This window comes from Lissotriton helveticus, chromosome 12, assembly GCF_964261635.1.
Source record: "Lissotriton helveticus chromosome 12, aLisHel1.1, whole genome shotgun sequence".
Classification (NCBI taxonomy): Eukaryota; Metazoa; Chordata; class Amphibia; order Caudata; family Salamandridae; genus Lissotriton; species Lissotriton helveticus.
The window spans coordinates 385,582,881-385,597,896 of NC_136073.1; positions in this window are offsets into that span (position 1 = coordinate 385,582,881).

Here is a 15,016-nt window from a genome sequence, read left to right on the forward strand (position 1 = left end):
AAATTAGCTTAACACAACTCTTCACATTGCAGGCTATAACTGGAAAATAACGCTGTGTTAACGTTGTATTCTCAATACGGCGGTACCATGTGATAGTCTCACGATAACACGTCAAATGAGCGAGTTAAAATTATCGCAACGCCGAAAAAACGGGAAACACAAACGCAAAAAAAGTTGGGATGAGGCCAATTGCGATACAAAAATTTGCGATAACCAGCGACAGGCTTGCAATTCCCAAGTGTCATGCGGGAAAATGCACCATAAAAGCAGAACAAAAAAAAGGGATGCACCCGGACCGAGTGCAGATGTCAACGCAAACCCAACAATCCCCACAGACCACTGGCAAGGAGCCTCGGGGTCAGGGAAGGCCAAGGAGAAGGGGAAGAGGAAGACAGAGTGCAGCCTCCAGGAAAACCGGATCATTGTCACGGAGGTGATAGAACACTACCAACAACTGTACGTCACCTCCACTGTGTCATTGGCAACACAAACGGATATATGGCAGTCCATCGTGAGCTACGTAAATGCAGTCGGCGTGTCGAGGAAGTCAATGGAGGAGGTCAAGAGGCTCTGGCATGATGTGAAAAGCCAAACCAAGCATAAACCTGCTGCCAACAGGAAGGCAGCAACGGCGACTGGAGGTGGGAGTCCTGCGCCACAGGAGGAGCTGGAGGAAATGGTGGCCACAGTCATCAGTGTGGAGACGGTACAAGGAGTTGGGAGTGCAGACACAGCTCAATATGACCTGACATTACATCAACAGAGTGAGTAACCGCCAGGGACTGGGGGGACAGGGAGAAGGGCATAATGGCACACATGCACAATGATGCATAGCACACTGCACACCCACAATGACCCTGGATCATGTCCCTGATCCCCGTGGCACACTGCAGCACACATACAAACACCAAGCAGTGGCGTGGAGAAGTGTGGCTCAGGGGTTAGAGGCAGCAGACCCGGAAGCTGAGATCGGTCCTGGACCAGGGTTCAATTCCCCGCCTCGGCGGGGTCTTGGGCTAAAAATTCCACGGACTCGCTAATTCTCGCCCCGGTGCCTCCTCGACTCACGGGTTCACACTCTGCGACTCTGGGCAATAGCTTGCTTAATCTCCACAACGGCCCCTCGCGGCGGGATGCCTGACTTTCACCTTGTGGATACCCTGCTATCTTACAGGGGAATACCAGGAAGGGTTCCCTAAGCAAGCGCCGGGACACCCACTGCGGGTAGCTGTGCGCTATATAAGCTCAATTACATTTACATTTACATTTACAAGTAGGCCCCCGTCCACAATGAGCCCTAAAGGGTTCCCACCCTACACGTCAGCAATCTCACAACCAACACTCGCACAAGTGCGAAACCCAGCAAAGATGTGTATTTGTGAGCCACACTGACAATGCAAGTGACACTACATGACGATTAGCATAGCTGCAGTACAATCATCATGACATTGTGTGCGCCACGACACTGAGGTGGCTGAGTGAGGACCACATCCGGAAAGGAGCAGGTCACACTCGGACACATCCACTTGCACAAACAACTCCTGACGTCAACAATACATCTGTAGACAAACAATGCACAAGAGTACAAAAACCGTCCAACAGCACAAATGACCCAAGTCTCCAACATCTCAGCACCAAAAAAAACCTCATTATTCAAAGGCACTCCGCCTCAAAGGGATAAGTGAATAAGGGCCAGCATAATCACAGCTGCAGGGGTGACTCGCCCACAATGCAACACACACACATAGCAATAACAGCACTTCCACATTGACGACCATGCGGTACAAAGTGCAACACTCACACTGCAGAACAGAGGACACAACTGAGTACGCTTGTGCATAAAAACTGGCCAATCACATCTGACATAGCAGGACAACCTCACATCCGTGAGGTAGTCCAAATGTCCACTGACTCGCATCAAATAGTCAGCTCCTCCCAAACAGTCACAATGTACATTGTCATGCAGTCTGTATGTAGACTTGAACAATGCATCAACATACATGTCAACACAATATCAAAATGCATCTCCCCTTCACATTGCAGAGGGACAAACGACACCTCCAGCAGAGAAGACCAGGCAACTCATCAGTGATGCTGAAGAGGTCCTCCATACCTTCAAAACGGATGCCCTACAACAACTAATGGACATCTTAGGCAACCTTCCTCCAGGAGCAGAGCAGCCCAGCTGCATCGAGGAGACCCCACACCCTGCACAGACCACACAGCAGGAAGCAACCACCACCACAGCTGGCTCTCAGCACCTCACCGAAGCACACATCGCATTCCAAGGCCATGTGTTAGACTGCCAGAAGGAGGTGGCCTAACAGGTGCGGGTGGGGTTTGACCTCATGGAAGCCGAACTAGATCACATACGTGGGTGTCTAAGTCCCATCAGGGACCACTTACACTTCCCAACGGAGACCCACACTGCGACAGAGACACATGCATTTGCACATTTCCAATACTGAACCACGCCCAGAGCTACGTGCTTTTTATTCACACCCCTATGCTAGCCTGGCGAACGCCAGGCCAGCCCACTCGGCTCACGCTTACAGGGGGGAACGTAATAAGCTATTTTTCCGTGATCTTCACCAGTGGCGGAGGTAACATGGTTGCGTCCACTGTGCACTATACTCCAAAAACCAGCAGTGTGTGTCGACATGGTTATGTTTGTGGTCTGCATACTGCAGTCTGGCCAGCACATCCACGCCACACTTGGCATTGTGTACATTCTCATTCATGGGCCACTTGCCTCTTTCGCACATGCCTCGTTCCCACCTCTCCCCACAATCTGCTATTGTGTGGCTGAGGTGCTATTCCGTTGATGGCTTATGTACATGGCAAGCCCAGGTTACGACAGTAAGTTGTGCTGTTGTTTCTGGTAGGTGGGCCTGTTGTTTGGCATTTTGTATGTGAGTTTGTAATGTGTGCAGTCCCAGAGTTGTGAGTTGCATGATTGTGCAGTTGAGGTGTGTGGTGTGTTCATTTGGTACTTACCAACGAGCAATGCATTCCCATAGGCGCCATCCTGAAAGCACTGGTTGATGATGGACTGTCGGAAGATGAAGGAATCATGCACACTGAATGGGTAGTTGGCAACGACGTTGCTGAAGAGTCCCCGGTTGTCCACTATTGCCTGCACATTGATGTAATGCGTGTGCTTTTTGTTGCGGTAATTTTGTGCAGTGTCGGCAGGAGGCACAAGTAGGACATGTGTGCAGTCAATTGCCCCCAACATGTGCAGGAAGCCAGCTTTGGCGTAGAAGCCTTGCTTGGTCTCCAGCTGTTCCCGCGCAGTGTGGGGGAAGTGAAGGTGCTGGGGTACCAAGCTGATGATGGCATCCAAGACAGTTGTGAAGAACTTTGATAGGGCTGGCAGTGAGACTCCCCCAACTCTGGTGGTTGTTGGTTGGAAGGTACCAGAGGATAACAAGTGCAGCACAACCAGCAGCTTTGTCTAAGGTGGGAAGTTGGTTGTCTGCTGTGTTGGTACCGTCAGCCTGTGGGCAATGATGTTCAGGATGCGGAGGATGGTTGTCCTTTTGAGCCTGTAGTGGGAAATGACATCCTCTGGTGTTGAGTCTGTGAGGCTGGTGGGTTTTCTGAAGGTCTGCTGTCTTTGTCTGCGCTGCCACTGTGGTTTTCTGGGGGGGAGGGCAGGGGATCAAGGGGGGTCCTGGGGGTGGTGGGGGTGGGTGTTGTGGCCCTCTTGTGTGTCCGAGCTGCATGATCAATGGCTCTCTGGCATCTGTTGTTCTTCAGGTGTGGCTCTGGGCTGGGCTCCCTTTTACTGTGCAGGTTGTCATCCGACTTTACACCAGGTTAAAGCAGGTGTTATATGCCTGAGCCCCCTCGCAGCCATCGCACGCCAACACAACCTCAACATCATCTCCTACGCCGATGACACCCAGCTCATTCTCTCCCTCACCAACGACCCAGCCTCCGCCAGAACCAGCCTACACGAAGGGATGAAAGACGTCGCCGAGTGGATGAAGAACAGCCGCCTGAAACTGAACTTAGATAAGACGGAAGTGCTCATCCTGGGACCATCTCCCTCCGCCTGGGACGACTCCTGGTGGCCCCCTGCACTGGGCTCCACTCCCAAGCCAACGGACCACGCACGTAACCTGGGCTTCATCCTGGACTCCTCCCTCTTGATGACCAGACAAGTTAACACCGTATCGTCATCATGCTTCAACACCCTGCGCATGCTCCGAAAGATCTTCCGATGGATCCCCACTGAAACCAGAAAGACGGTCACCCAGGCACTCGTCACCAGCCGGCTGGACTACGGGAACACCCTCTACGCCGGCACCACAGCCAAACTGCAAAAAAGACTCCAACGCATCCAGAACGCTTCCGCCCGACTCATCCTGGACATCCCCCGACACAGCCACATCTCCGGCCACCCAAGAGACCTGCACTCGCTCCCCGTCAGCAAGAGGAACACGTTCAGACTCCTCACCCACGCACACAAGGCCCTCCATGACCTGGGCCCCAAGTACCTCAACGACCGCCTGACCTTCTACACGCCCAACCGCCAGCTACGGTTGACCAACCACGCCCTCGCCGTCGTTCCACGTATCCGCCGAGCCACCGCCGGTGGAAGATCCTTCTCCTACCTGGCAGCCAAGACATGGAACTCCCTCCCCATCCACCTACGGCTAACCCAGGACCATCTCTCCTTCAGGAACCCACTCGAGACCTGGCTCTTCGAGCAGTGACGGCCCCCCCTCCCCCAGCGCCTTGAGACCCTTCCAGGTGAGTAGTGCGCTATACAAATACCATGATTGATTGATTGATTGCTGCTAACGTGCCTTATCTCCTGTTTTGGGATCATATCGCAGATCTGGCTGGTTGTTGAGAATGTTGCGAAGTGGTGTTTTTGTGGCTTTTTGCACCGGAACTCCTACTTTGCATCTCATTAGCCTTAGATGCCGGTGTCGTCTGTGGCGATGTTTTTTGTGGCTGCTATCGCAGGGAAACTGGTGAGATCGGCTGTTAGCACCTGCTTGTGAATAGGGGATGACTTTATCGCCACTTTGGTTGCGATAAAGTGCTGATAACTCAGCGATAATTCCTTGAGAATATGCCCCATAGTATTTATGGGTGCATAAAGGTTCAGGCAGAGGTCCAGGTTATACAGCTTCAGTGAACTGCATATTTATAGAAAACAAAGATAAATAAAGAAATGTGTAAATCATGCCTGTAAATAAGCCAGGTATATACCATGGGAAGTACCTCTGGGAAAGACTACGAAAAAGAAGCACAAATAAATAATTTGTGTAACTACACACTGTCCTTCAACTAACCAATTCAAAGGTTTAATCAAATATATTTGACACTTTTTCTCTTTTTTAAAATACCCAATCACTCAACTTAAAGTTACTAATATTTGCCCCAAAGCAGTGCTTATCTTCTAAATGAATGAGTGCCGGTGCCCAGGGCTCTGCTCAGAAGCCTGGGTCCGGTGCGGTGCACCAAATATCAGTGTTGGATAGTCCCAAATCCACCTCATGCTTCTTTAATACACTCCCAGCCAGACACTCCTGTCCTTTTATCTCACATTTGACGGTCTCTGTCTTCTCTCTGTCTTCGTGAGGGTTTTCCATAATTCTCTTCCACTGTCTTTCCCTTTTGCCTGTTTTTCTCTCTCCTGCTCTTGTAAATGTCTGATGCCTAAACATAAGTGTTGGTGCCAAAAAATGAGAGTCAGTGGCTCCCACCGGAAACCACCGGATCCAAACTAAGCATTGCAAAGAAATAAAAACGTCACGGACCACTTAGCCCGAGATTAGAAAGTATCCAATCAGAAGACTAAAAACACACTACCGGAAATATGGAACCATGAATCAATAGCAGGATACCACAGATGCAGTGAGTGTTCCACATGCCCGGCGACCATCAAAGGATCAGTGTTCATTTTTAAAGACAAAACTTTAAACTGAAAACGTTCTCAAACTCTAAGACCAAGCATGTAATATATAGCATAATCTGTACTTGGCAAAAACTCTATTTTGTCAAGACCAGTCAGGAAGTATAAAAGTACAAAAAAGTATCGACGAGCACAAATCAAGAATTTGATGCACTGTTCAGCAGGCACCACTGGTGAAACACTTCCTCGAGTACTCGCATGAAGAGACTGACCTGAAATGCACTGCCGTTGGTGTGGTTACAGTTGTTCGTTGCGGAGGTGACATGGAATGCTCAAACAGAAGGATTTTGTTGAATTCAAATGTGTCACTGCCTCAGCCGGTTTTAACAAAATACCTGAAAACCTATCCTAAGACTTACCTATTGTAATCCGTAGTCAATATGTTTCCAGTCTTTGTCCTTCGTAAATGCTGGCCTCTGATTCTTTAATAGGCTTAGTAAGGCCATGTCGTCATTTGTATCCTCACATGGCTACTGGCCCCTTTACTTCGATTATTTCACAGTAAACACTATATTCTTTATAGAGTTTGTCCTTCTTGAGGAAGGACAATGTGCTTTGTTTACATTCAGTGAGCTTTGCGTGCTTTCACTTTCGAAGCTGCCGAGACAATCGCAACCGCTTGTTTCTATTTGTCCTTGTCTCAGAATTTTCTTCCTTAGCGCTCTGTAGCGCAGTACCCTTACTCGAGAGCATGTTGACTACTTATAAAAAGGTTTATCAAAAATGTTCATCAACAGATGGAAGGTGCACTCGTTGAAAGTAGACACACGCACTCTTAATCCAGTATTATTTCTTTCTTTTATTCAGATATTCTTTAACAACCTTATAAAAAGGTTTGGCTGGGTTTGTTGTGAAACTGTATATTTTCGTCAAATGGCTTCAGATGTATTAGCAAAACAAAAATATTCGCCCAGTAAATTGCCATCAAAATAAATATATCCACCATTTACCCAATTTTGTAATTGTAAGGCAAATTTAAAACCAAACACTCGAGCAGTAAAATTGATCAAATGTTTACTTGTTATTTCATCTACATTAAAAGGATGAAAGTGTGAGTCGGCCTGTGGGACAAGAATTTTTCTCACTTCAGTTGCGTAAACCTCTTTTAAGTAGGTACATTGACCCACTGAGCTGCCTCGCTAGTCTGCAAGCCAGGAGGTTATTATGGGACTCTGATAACGGGATTATTATGGGACTCTGATAACGTCAAATCAGAGTCCCACAGAGGCTCATACAGCATATGGAGAGGGTGTTGAACCTCTCCTCTCAGGATGGGGGTTGGTGGGGGGCTTTGTCAAGCATGCGCCGTTTATTTTCCGGATATTTTGAGCTCTCCAGTGACGCCGAGAATGATGGTTCCAACACAGACTGCGCAGTACACATTTTTTAAATTAGGACCCAGTTGCTATAGAAACGCCACTACAGCCACACAGGCTTCAGGCACAGGGCTGCTGTTATCTGTCGGCCCGGGCATGGTGACCAGAGTTGGATTGGGATTGAAAATCGACCCGGGCAGAGTTGTGAACGGCGGCGCATCAGAGCCACTAACTCTGGAAAGAGGCACAAGACATGACTGCCCTCTATCTCCAGGCCTCTTCCTACTAGCCCTAGAACCGCTACTAACAATGATAAGGGAGAACCCAGATATAGCGGGAGTCCAATTCAAGAGCAAGACGGTGAAACTGGCAGGGTATGCAGATGATGGCCTAATCACGACGAAAGACCCAACCACGTCCATCACGGCACTGATGAATTGCATAGAAGAATACGCAAGAGCATCAGGCTACAAACTAAACAGGGACAAATCTGAGTGCAAACCCATGAACGTGCACACAACAAGAGCGGTACTAGGCAACTCAGGCCTAGCATGGCAAACAAAACCCCATAAATACCTGGGCCTACTCTTCGGTACGGACCTCAAAACAACCCTGGAGCACAACGAAGAAGCGACCCTAAAGACAATAAAGGAAAGACTGGACCTATGGTCCCCCAAATACATCAGCTGGTGGGGCAGAGTGGAGACAATTAAGATGATGGTGACACCAGTCATCAACTACACGCTCAGCATGCTACCCCTAACAATGACAGAATACTTCCACAAAAAACTTGACAAACTGATAAACAGGTTCATATGGAAGGACAAGAAGCCTAGACTCAGCCTACAAAAACTGAGGCTCAACAAAGAACTCGGGGGACTGAACATTATGAACTTTAAGAACTTCCAGTCTGCCTGCCTAGCTAAACAAGGTATGTTCTGGATTACCAACACGCAGGACTACATACCGGAGTGGCTAACACTCGAAAGGAACATCCTGGGAGGGATAAACCCAATAGCAATGCTCACAGCGAACAAACACCCCGCAAGACAAGACCCCATCATCAAGCACACCAAAACAGCCCTACTAAGAGTAGACAAGCAAATGGGAAAACGGATCAGAGGAACCAACTGGGAATCAATCTGGTTTAATACAGAAGTCCAATACCAAGGGAAGGTGATGTACAACGAGGCCTGGATCAAAAAGGGGATCACAACCCCAGCACAACTGGAGAAAAAAAACACTCCCCAATCACATTCCAGAACCTCAAAAGGACGTACAACCTACCAGACATAGAACTATATACGTTCCTCAAAATAAAAACAGCCACCACCAGAGCGGACCTAAACAAAGAAACGCCCACCATCATACGGTACATGAGCAACCTCAACAAGGTTGGACACCAGACAGCGCAGATCTACAAACTCCTGAGCCCCAAAACCTCCACACTGAATGCAAAAACAACAAACTCCTGGGAGACACTGTACACAAGACATCTCAGTAAAGAAGAAAAGGGTAGGCTATTTAAATCAGCCACAACCAACAAAGTGACACCACAACTCGCACAGACAAAATACTGGCTCCTACACAGAGCCTTCTGGACTCCTGCCAAACTTGAAAAAGCAGGCATAAGGGACAGTGACACATGCTGGAACTGCCAAAGGGAAAAGGGTAGCCTAGAACACCTCATCTTCGAATGCCCCAAGGTCAGAACGTACTGGACAAGAGTGAGCAACCTGATCAACACTGTCATAGAGAGAAGCATACAACCAGGCTTCGTAGGGCTAGCCACCGCATTCATGGCACCAAACTTAGAAAGTAGGGAAGAGAGAGACCTAGTAGACATCCTACTTACGGCAGCAGTTAAAACCGTATTGGCGAATTGGAAAGACACATCCAAAGCAACATTCAAGAGCTGGATAAACTGGGTCAATTTCCTTAGAGGAGCAGGTAACATCACGGGTAACTTCTCACCAAACCACAACGCCAAGAATGAGATGTGGGCGGCCCTATTTGCACACCTGGGGTCACACAAACCCCCACAAACTCATAAGCGCACAACCCACCAATGCACACCACAAGCATGCAGCCTAGACTAAGGGTAACCCCCCTCCACCCCTGCCCCCCCCTCTCCGCCTTTCTCTTTTTTCTTTTTCTTTCACCTTCTCCAGGGGGAAATCAGCTGCTCAACTATGTATACTCGGGGCAAACATGTAACCAGGGAATACCAAGAACCCCCCCCTGCTGTAAACATCCCCCCTGCATTACTACTGTACTGTATTAAAAAAACTTCTAAATAAAAAACTTTTTTGAAATAAAAAAAAAAAAGAAAATAGACCCGGGCACGCAATAAAAAAATCGGCCCACATTTGCATAATCAATCCTCAAATCACTGGTTTGGCGTAATCTTATAAAAAAAACTTTAGGGGGGTAAAAAAAATGCACGCGTTAGTTTACAGTGGTGAAACAAGTTAGGCCACTTCTACTCAGGCCCCCGGTCACCACTCAGTGTGTGCACACATTAATGGGCCGGCCAGTGAGACAAAGGAAGTGACACCTCTAGCTAAACGGAGGTAATGAGCGCGCATCTGCCTCTAGAAAGGGCACTCAGACACCTACTGGGCTGCTGGCTGTATTTGAACAATAGAGACAGCGCCCAAATGGCCCTCCAGATTGCTAAAAAAAAAGGCCCACAGCAGCACTCGGACACCGGCTCCTCGGGCATTGCCCGAATGCCCGCGTTACCTATCCGAAGCTGATGGTGACCTAGCCGGGTAGACGAGCTGTGGCACCGCCACTCAGCTTAATGTGCAACCGCTTCGGAGTGGTGTGGAGTGGTGTGGTTCACTGGTTAGAGGCGGCAGGCCCGGAAGCAGAGAACGGCCCGGATCCAGGGTTCAATTCCTGACGCGGCAGGGTGGTGGACCAGGGTCAGCGGACTCGACAATTCTCGCCTCGGTGCCTACTCTAACCAGGGATCACGCTCGGCAACACTGGGCATTAAGCTTGCCTCATCTCTACAACGGCCCCCCACAGACGCCGGGGATGCCTGGTTTCACCTTGGAGGTACCTAGAAGGGACCATCTCACAGGGAAAGCCAGGACGGGTTCCCCAGCGGTCTCCAGCGCTGGGACGCTTACGGGCAGCTGTGCGCTTTACAAGTCCAACACACACACACACACACACACACACACAGATAGCCGTCGGCCGCAAATTAGGAGCCAGCGACCTGGGACAAAGGTGACTTTATTATTATTTTTTTTCCAGCAAAAATTGTGATTGTTGTCTGGTTGCTGACTTAAGCAGTTTGTACCAGCTGATGAAATCTTAATGCAAATCACACATCCTGGGTAGCAGAGACGGACGTGTCTGCAAGGAAATGTTGAGATTCTGTAACATGGTGCCGCTGACGTTTTAGCAGGGATGGTGCTGGGTCAGTCACTTGTTGGATGGGAGAGTGGCCGGCAGGGTAATCTAGTCACTTTTGAGATGGTGCTTCTGACAGGTTGGTATGGCTGGAGCTGGGTTAGTCACACTTTTGATGAGAGAGTGGCTGGCAGGATAAGCTAGTGGCATAGTGCCTCTAACAGGTTGGTATGGCTAGTGGTGGGACAGTCTCATGTAGGTGGAAGACTAATCAGGAGGGAAAAGTGGCTAGTTTACAAAATGCCGATGCAGAAGAAAGGCTGGTTGGGCAGGGCTCGAGTCACCCTTCCACCTGGAGAGCCGAAGGCATGCACCTCTGAAAGGCCGACAGGAGCTGCCCCTGCCTTACAACCCTTCTTCAGAGCCCTGGAGTGGGTCGCCCCATCAATACAATTCTCTCCAGACCTGTCTACCTTTGCTGTGGAGGGTCTGATTGCAGAAACCCTGGACCAGATAGCATGTTGTCTTCTTCAGTCGAGACAAGGCAGCTGTCTAAAAGTCTCTTACCATATATTTTTATTTAGATCAGTGGCCTTCGAAGCTTATTAGCTAATTTAGAAACTCATTGATAACATTTTGAACTCAGCTGTATCGTAAGTGCACAGACAAGTAGCGTGTATTTCAAAATTTTAACCTGGGTCTAATGCAGCTTAAATTTCAGCACTGTGGTGAGTTTTGCAGTGCAGTAATTTATATTTTTACAGTTTGGTTGGAAAGGGGTTGCTAGGCAGGTGTCTGCAAAATTCTCTCAATCTGTGAATTTCTGGGTGTTCTTGCATATTCTGAAAGTAATTTTGTGTCCCACAAATCCTTCTTAAGGGGGGGTAATACTGTCTATGGTCGGAGGTGGGGTGGGAGGATGGGCTTGGATTAATTTGGTGGGGGGGCAGGTGGGAAATTGACTTATTTTTTTAGAGTGAATAATGCGTCCTCTGCCTTTAATGTAAGTACAATGGAATTTAATATGGGCTACAGCCCCCAGAGTACATTAGTTTGATAGCACCAGAGTTGGGTGCACAGTGTGCCTAGTGACCAGCACATGGCTTACCTAATGAGATCAGGCGGCAGTGTATTCTGGTCTGGGTGTTTCTTTTACAATCCGTTGTGTTACAGTACATTTGGCAAGGTTGAATTTTTTATAAAACTCCCAGAATGCACTGGTTTGTTAATTGATAGTCTGGAACTGGAAACCTTGCCATACTTTCAGGGCCAGTAAATTAAATGCTACCATTCGGCCTGCAGCACTTTTTGTGCCACCCATTTAAGTAACCCATCCAAACATGTCAGAGGCCTACCACAGCAGCCTTAGGCCAGTTTTAAATGGCCAATTCAACTTGCCAAAATAACCCAGTTGCCAAGCCTAAAGCTTTTTTAATACATATGTCACCCCTATGGTGCGCCCTAAACAGTCCATAGGGCAGGGTGTAGCGTATTAGTATATTTAAAATGTTGAATATGCACTTCAAGTTTTACATGTTCCGGTAGTAAAACACTCCTCAATTTCTTTTTCACTGCTATGTAGCCTACCTCTCCCATAAGATAACATTGTGCTACATTATTACAGATAATAAATGATAGATTTTGTTTGGGAATGGGAAGAAATATCAGGTCTGGTGTCCAGAATTATAATTTAACATTCTGAAAATACCACTTTCAGAAAGTTGGCATTTTCGTGCCCTCACCATTTGGTGCCTGTGTCCTGGGTTATATTACCAGGTGATGTTGGCAGTTGACCTTTGTGTATTTCTCACAGACAGCAACACAATAGAAGGAATGGGTGTTGGCTGGATGGGCCTTCCTTACCTGACAGGAGAGGGGGTGTGGTGGAGCTGTGCACAGCCCCACTTGCACTTCAAATATACTGCCTCAGCTCACACACGAAAAACTTCACGCGAGCCTTTTGTGACTGAAGGCATCCTGGGACATGTGCAGGGAGTCAAAAAATTCTGGACACTTCTGAGGGGAGGAAAACCCTAGACGTTTCTTCTACTTCAAAGCTGGTACCCAGTATTAAAATAGGACACTCAGATCTAAGTTCGGTTCACTTCTGGACCTGCGTAGAGCTCTTGGAGGACCACGCTGCTGTCTGACGCCTGCCCTGGGCCTTCAGAGGACTGCTCTCTGCTTAAGACTTGCTTTTATGCTTGGACCCAGGACTACCAGAGTGACTCCTAGGGCTAGTTGGCTGGCCTTCTGATCTGAGCCTCAGGGACTGAAAAGGCTCCAACTATCTTAAACCTGCATTTTAACCCAGCCCGAGTGAGCCCTGACCATCCAAGTTGTGCCCATCCAGTTTGGACCTTTTGGAAGTGGTGTTAAAGGTGCCTAGATAGCCCAAGTCCAAAACCTGGGACTTAAAAAAAATTCTGCCAAAAAGTGCCCTGAGAACAGAGAGGAGATTGAGACTTACCTGCTCACTGTTCTGCCGGTTGGCCTGAGTTCATGGTAGCTCCCGCTACAATCTTCTCTGGAGCAGGAAATCCTGCTCTGCAGCTCCTCTCCAGAACAGTTTCTGGCCTCCTAGAGCCATCGGATACACCCTGCAGCTCCGTCCCGCTAGAGATTTTCAACTTACAAAAAATAGACTTAGTCCGTACATAGAAATCTTCACTGCAACGTTGTCCAGCAGCTCGATGACAACAACGCCTCCTCCTCGGACACCGCCAACTGCCCTTCCAACTGAAGTTTACCTTCTCAGACATTTGTCTTCAAAAATTATTTTAAGTTCGAAGATAAGCGAAGATCAGGCTAAATCCTCTTTGTGTATCTGATCCGTGCTCCATCACGGTTAGTCCCACAAACTAAATGTCCGTGGTTGGCTACTTGATCTCTTAACCTCTATTTTTCACAGTAACCTTTAAAGATTCATAACTCTAGTTTAACTGATTGGATTTTTTTTTGTTTTGGTGTTAAATCATTTATAACATTTGACTCTATTTTTCTAAAATGGTATGGGATTTTTCTTGTATTGTGTTTTCACTTACTTACTGTTTAAATGTTGCATAAATACTTTTCACATTACCTCTAAGTTAAGCCTGACTGCTTTTTGTGCCAAGGTACCAGAGGGTTACACACAGGTTAATTTGGCATTTTTTTGGGGGTTCTGCTTGACAAGGATCGTGACTGTTGCTTGAGAAGGGCTGACACACCCCTTCAACCAACTACCCAATTTCTCACAATCATCAACTGATTTCGTAATCAAAAGGATGAAGCTGAGATAGACCATGTGTCATTTGAACACACGGCCTTTGGGTTATTTAAGGTGATTCGCAAATTGAATTTATTTTTCTGGTACTTTCACCCTGTGCCTGTAGAGCAACCTTCTATTGAAAAGGCTTATCATCTAACTGAGTGGCATTCGTTTTACTGACCTCCAAAAAAGAATGCCTGAGACTGCACTGCTTTGGTTCACACCTGCAAACTACAAATAGCTCTGCATCAGCAACTAAAATGATCTTAAGTGAATAGCTCACTCTGCTTACTTTATGCTGCTGCCAGGCCGCTCCAGTGCTCAACAAGAGATCCTAAGAAGGGTCCACAATAGAGAAAATATCAAAACGGGAGATGGGGAACGCGTGCACATGTGCTAATTGCATTGTTCTAGCACTTCGCAAAGTTGCACATTTGCATCTTTCCCTCAGAATGTTAGTAACCAAACAAAAATAAGCGGTCCCATTAGTGAAATAGATAGGTAAAGAAAGTGATCCATGTTTGAAAATTGGGGGAGTTTTGAACTTGTAAATACATGCTGTATATTTTTTTGCAAGGTTGCATGGATTTGTGCTTGCTGCAGTTAATGTTTGTTTTGCTATCTGAGAAATCAACTTTAAAACCATCCTAGTACAACATAAAATAGGCCCACAAGCAACAAAAAAAGAGTTTCCCACACAAAGCTGTCAGGGCACTCCCTGCCTTATTTCCTTGTAGGCCAACTCGAGGTCGAGTTCTACTCAGCACATTTTCTGGAGCACAGAATGGTCCTCAATGCTAAATTACAGAATCGTCCGGCTAATTTATGCTTTCCAATGCAACTACTGTTATATTTTAGGTCAAGCCTGTTTTTAGGTATGGACTTGAAGCTCCGCCCACTCTCCACCCATATTTTTCATTGGCTTGTGTCATTGTCCACAGTAAACTGTTGCTTTTCATTGATCAATAGGCTTAGTAGTCCCTCTTTAGCACCGTCTTGTCTCATTTTGTAACCTCTCATGTGGACACCCCCTCTTACGTGTGTTGTTACTCAGTAGGCTTTAGTTACAGCCTCCGAGCATTATTTCCTCAAATAGTTTTGTCTTACCTGCTGTTTTATATCTTTATAGCACGGACGCCGAATGTATTT